This window comes from Sebastes umbrosus, chromosome 3 (genome assembly GCF_015220745.1).
Source record: "Sebastes umbrosus isolate fSebUmb1 chromosome 3, fSebUmb1.pri, whole genome shotgun sequence".
NCBI classification, from domain to species: domain Eukaryota; kingdom Metazoa; phylum Chordata; class Actinopteri; order Perciformes; family Sebastidae; genus Sebastes; species Sebastes umbrosus.
In genome coordinates, this window is record NC_051271.1 from 24508470 (window position 1) to 24514692 (window position 6223).

Sequence of the window (6223 nt, forward strand, 5' to 3'; positions counted from 1 at the left end):
TGTGATTGTATCTGTGACAGCCCTCTTCCACGAGCTGCACTTCATTTGAAATGCAAAATGAGCACCATATAGAACTCCTCTTAGGTATTTAATATAAAGGTTGCAACTAAATTAATTATATATACAGTATGTCAAATTTGGGGTCTTAATTTATTTATTTCATGTGTGTCCAGAACCTCGTCTTACACTCACTGTAAGTCAAAATAATGTACTTTAATATTAGTTTTTTATCAATATTGTCATTTTGATTTTTTTGTTGTCAACGTTTTGAAATATAATACTTTTCTAATGACATGCTATGTGCAATGGCCTGAACTAAAACGATAAAATAGTTTTGATGACCCTTTAAACCACAGAAGCAAGCGAAAAAAAAACAAGGTGCTGGCAGAAATGATGTCAGGTCTAACCGTTCCCTAAACCATAACTAAAACCTGACCTACATTGGTCTTAATTTTATGATATAAAGAAACTACAAAGTATCAAAATCAATCATCAAAAAACACTCATAACGTTAACAACAATCAGACACGTGCCAGATTGTTTTCCATTCCATAAAATGCAGTTTGTGGTAAAATAGCAGAAATGTTAGAAAACTAACCCATCATGCAATGTTAATAAATCCTGGATCTGCACCTGCATCCACCAAAAACTAATCACTTCTTCCCTGGCTCATGGCCTAACCTTCCTCTAAATTTCATTGATATCTGATAGATTTTTCCAGTACCACGCTAAATAACAAAGAAAACAAACAACAAACCCCCCCTTTGGCAGATGCAAAAATTACAGCATGTACAACTGACAGGTTTAAAATTAATCTGGACTCATAATTAGACTGAAAATAAAGACTGTATAGTCCTAAATAACACGATCAAACATTAAAACACTTTGATCAAACGCTGTGCGCAGCCACACAGTAAAGGAATGTGTTCTCAGTGGCTCTCGTGGACTTCTGTTGTGATTGTAAGTCCAGGCGTCGGAGTGGATTTGACTGGGGATCTTTACAGTTATTACTGTGTGTTATTGGCATCGCGAGGAGAGGAGACCTGGGAGGAAGGGTTCAGGGTGGAGGGGGCAAACGGGGGGGGAAGTCTAGCAAGCAAACATGATAATTTGCGGGTTAGCCAATTTCAAGAGGCTGGATGGCCCGATACCCTTGGTAAGCATCGGAGAGAGCAGCGGAGAGACCGGAGCAGAGCGGGGCAGAGCCGTGCACGAGGAAGATGAATCAAGTTTAATAACAAAGGGTTCTAATTGCCCCTCGCAACCTCGCACCCCCACCTCGGAGCTGAACTCTAATTACGGTGAGAACACAGTGCACTGTCACCCAATATTAAGTTGTTGAAGAGCGAGATAATCGATAAACACTTTAGTTGTGGAGGGGGGGGGAGGGAAGGGAAGAGAGAGAATGAAAAAAGTAAGATGCCCCTTCCATTCAGTGGGAACCAGCAGCACCCAAAGCCCTCCCGGCTCATGAGAACACCATTGGGACGGTCCAAGAATGATTGCAGAGCAATAATCCTGAGCGCACCCCCTCCCAGTTCCTCAACACCCCCATAATACAAACACACTCAAACTCACATGTGAACATTACAGCACAATGTGTAGAGCCCCATCTTCCCCACGGGCTGCCTGAGCACCCGTGCGTCTGAGAGGAAAGGTGAACACGGTCACCCTAATTACAGGGGCCCCAGCTCTCTCACACACTAACACACACTCACCAGGCATAACTAAAGACAGGCCAATTAGGGTGAGAGGGAGATAAGGGAAGTTTTATTTGTATACTAATTAAGCCCCTGATGAAATTCAAAAGGGAGGTGGTGAAGGGGATTGGGGGGAGGGAGCGGACGGGTAATTGTGTGTTTGAGAAAAGGTTGCTTTAGGTGCGGTTATCTGAGAAGCACAGCCTTGAGATAGTTGCCCCCTAATCCCATGCTGAGCCCCGGCACTGCACTGCAAGGTCTCTCATAATTTGATCTGTTACATATGAAATGGCAGGCTCCGACAGCGAGATCATCAGCAGCGTTTATTGTCTCGTTGCAGCTATACATAAAAGAAGTTGTCATGCCAAAAGAGACTGTTTCCCTTTTTGCTCTTCTTTGAGCTAAAAAAAAAAAATCTCAAAACAGTGTGGATGAACTGCCAGCTTATTTGTTAAACAAATTCAGCATTGAGAATATTTAGCAATGTGCTTGCACACACTGTATGCTAATATTTGAGGTTATAACCTCTGATCAGCGAAGTAGGAATTAAAGAGGCTGAAAAGTTAATTATCCTAAATAGACCCTTTTTGTAGATTTTGACTTGTCACAGCAGGTAAAGCACAGAGGCTTGTACTACGAAGCGAGTTCAACATACCCAAGGTATCTTCTCCTCATCTGGCTTAACTAACCCTAACAAACACAATCCTGCTATGCAGATCTACGACGGTGGTTATCAACTTGGTAAGTCAACCCAGAGTTTCTCAATCTGGCTATATGAGCATGTTCACATAAAAGTGGTGGTGTGTTTGTACTGTAGGATATGACCAATTGTAAACATGGACAAGTCTACTGTCAGCATGGAGGCATATCATACAAACGAACAGCAAATTATATTAGACAAATACGAAGAAGTTAAATTTATAATCCAGACTAAAAGTAACACAGTTGAAGCTGCCAAATGCAGGACGCACATCTGGCAAAAGAAAGAATTGCAGATGTGTGAATGAGTAAATTTACAGACTTAATAATTTAACAGAATACTCAAAAGTCAGATATAGTCGGCTAGATGAGGAAATTATACATAACTACCTTTCAAAACAGAATGGGTGAATATATTACACTTCATTACACCCTTTGACAAGATGTGGCGTGTATGAGTATTTCAGCTTTCTTTCAGCTACGTCCCCGACTCCGGCGGTGTGAAACGGACTTGAGAGGAAGTAAAAACATAAATATAAAAACATAATTCAAAGCCGTAAGCACCCACAGCATACAGCCAGCTGTCTTTCCTGCATTTGTCGGTTTAAACTGTGTTGCCTTTAGCCTGGATTATGACTTAAACTTCTTTATATTTGTGTAATATTATCATACGATCCGCGCACCAAGCTCTGATTGATCAGTAGGCGGTGCTTTTATACCAGTTGATCTCTTACCTCAAACATAACCTGTTCCGGTTACCATGGCGATCTACCCCGGTAAGAAGTGAACGACCGTCGTAGGACAGAAAACCAGGGTTGACCCTGAAGTTACCTCGCTAACCCCAAATCCTGCTTCGTAGTACAGGCCTCAGATGTTACTAATAACAATAACAATGGCTCTGTTTCAGTGTCAGTGAACCGGCACGCACAAATATACCAGAACCCTGGAACAGTCTCACCATAATGGAATGCATCGTTATTATTTACACCTGTGGGTTTCCTGCTAGGAATATCAACAAAAAAAAAGTCTGATCACACAAACTATATTTTGCTCGGCAGGTAGTCTGATCATTAGTGAACGTCAGTAATAAAGTGCTTCAATATCAGCAGCCTATTAAGTCTTGATGTTGTTGATCAGTGACATTTTTACCTTGTGACCCTTGAAAGCAAATCATGCTGCGTAAAGGCTGGGATAGGCTGTTGAAAGTGCTTTAGAGAGCATTTTGGAGGATATAGTCTGTGATACTATTGAGCTACAATTCATTATTCAGAGATGTGTTTCTGTTATTTAGCCTATCCTCGATAAATGGGGTGGACAAAATAATAGAAGCACCTGTCAGTATAACACAATACAACTCAACACAGCACCACAAACCAAAATCATCATGCACTTGAATCAACACCTCTCTAAAGCAACAAAGACTGAACATAATAACCTTCATAAAAGGGAGGATTTTTACTGCAGGATAAACTGCAATAAACCGGCAACAGTGTGAGTGCATGTAGTAGAAATAAATCCGTTTTAGAGATTTATAAGGGCTTATATACACCTAATAGATGTGTCCTCTGCTGAGCAACATGTAGTGGCAGTCATAATAGTTTAAAGTACAACATCAGCAACAACAGATTACAAGCTTTCCACCTGTTAGCTAACTGAGACATTACTTCAGAGATAAGAGGCCCTAAAGTTGAGTATTGAGTACAAACTGACAAAAGTGAGGTGTTATGTCGAGGTCTGTTCCCCTGTCGAATAGTGTTTACCTGCTGTCAAATTGATAGCGCCCCTCTTGGTGGTAAGAGGGTTTGTTCAGGTTCAGGTGGGGAGTAAACACTATTTGACGGGGGAACACTTTTCGACACAATAATAGCAAGTTAGTTAATGATAGTTAGCTTATTTTCCCAACATTACCTGTATTGTAAACAGGGTCTAAAATTAAGTTTTTTCCTCTCTTGCCACTGTGGCAGGTCACTGAACATTTCTACTAGCCACACAATTGTTTTTTTCTGCCACTTCTGAAGTCTATGTAGAACGCTTTAGAATTGTAAACGCTAGAGCTGTGTATTGGCAAGAATCTGGCGATATCATACGTATCATGATACAGGGGTTACGATTCAATATATTGCGATATACTGCGGTTCTGTAAGCAAGACAATATATCGAGATTTTTAAAAAATCTAATTTTAGGAAAACTGTCATAGTAAAAAAACACAAGGCCATATGCATAAAATCTGAGCAAAAAAAAGTTTACTTTTTTTATGCAATCAGAATTGTAGGATCTACATTTGCATTTATCACAGACGGCGCATATCTTTGCAAATAAAATAAAGTATTGACTGAGTTAATCTTTGCAATTAGAATTCAATACAGAGTTTTTGAGAATTGATAGATACAGTATCACAAAATAATATTGCATTACTCAATATTTTCGTCCACCCCTAGTAAACACTGAGTCAGTGGTAACAGACAGTAGAAATATGGATCATGTAACCTTAATCCCTAACCTAACCTAATTTAGGAATTGCTTTTTAAAAATAATATTTCTTAATATAAGGAATCTGCCATCGTGGCAGGTGGACTGAAATGTTTACCTGCCACAGCCAACATTTAGCCTGTATTTGGCAGGTTGCAGGTGCTAATTTCATTCCCTGATTGTAAATCAAAGGTTGCTTACCTGTCCAGCAAATATAGTGTCAGTAAAGTCAGTCCACAGCTGCCTCCACCTTTCAGATGTCACACCAAAGTGTTCACTCGTGTCTTGAAGAAACAAAACCGAAGTTATAAGCACATTGTCACATGTTTGTTGTTGTCGCTAATCAAGGTGAGCATCAGGTGAGCATCAGGTGAGCATCATGGATGAGGGGAAGATGGCTTCTTGTTCTTCTTTAGTGTTTATTGGCGTTTGGAGAACCAGCTTAGATGCACATTACCACCAACTACTGGACTGGAGTGTGAATCAGTAGAGTGGCCAGAAAATATATATATATATATATATATATATATATATACATATATATATATATATATATATATATATATATATTTTCCAGCCAATTCATTTTTTATTTTTGAATTTTTTGAATTTTTTGAATTTCTTAAATTTCTTAAATTTTATAAATTAAATTTAAAAATTTTAAATTTAAATTTAAAAAAATTAAAAAATTTAAGAAATTTAAAAAATTTAAAAAATTTAAAAATTTAAAATTAAATAAATAAATACGTAAGAGCCATAATATCGTCCTCCATTGCCCAAAATAAAAATGTATCTTCTGCTTTTAGTGTCGGTGGGCAGGTTGTTAAGCAGTTTTTATTATCTAAGCAAATATTTGTTTATGGCAAGACTACCTTTTATTGCTTGTTGGATTAGAGACCCACAGTGTTCAATATCAAATAAACAGATACAAATAAACAATTAATACAGACAAAATATGAAATATAACCATGGAATTCAAGCACAATTAATGAGTATTTTTTATCTAATTCCAGCAGTTTTATTTGTACTTCCAAAGTCTGTTTTTGTGTTAAAACACCATTTTCCAGTGACATTTTTTTATTTCATAATGCACCTTTTTTTAGTAAGTCTTTGTCAATCAAGACAAACAGGATAGAGCCAGTAATGTTTATATATTTATGAGAAGATACATTCTCATAATATTGAAATGATAAGCAATAATAATATATTTTAAAAAGATAACAATAATAATAATAATAATAATAATAATAAAATAATAATAATAATAATAATAATAATAGTAATATAATAATCAGTTACGCAGTAGATTTAAATGTAATATAAATTAAATATTGTCTTACAAAAAAGTATTGAT

The 6223-nt window shown here is 37.4% G+C and overlaps 1 long non-coding RNA gene across 1 annotated transcript in view; it reads right to left on the reverse strand.

Moving 5' to 3' along the window:
• LOC119484935 overlaps positions 1-5266 on the reverse strand; it is a 161633-nt gene extending 156367 nt beyond the window's left edge. The window contains exon 1 of the long non-coding RNA XR_005206140.1: positions 5071-5266. This is a non-coding gene — a long non-coding RNA (uncharacterized LOC119484935). The remainder of the gene's footprint in view (positions 1-5070) is intronic.
• Between the last annotated feature and the right edge of the window lie 957 nt (positions 5267-6223).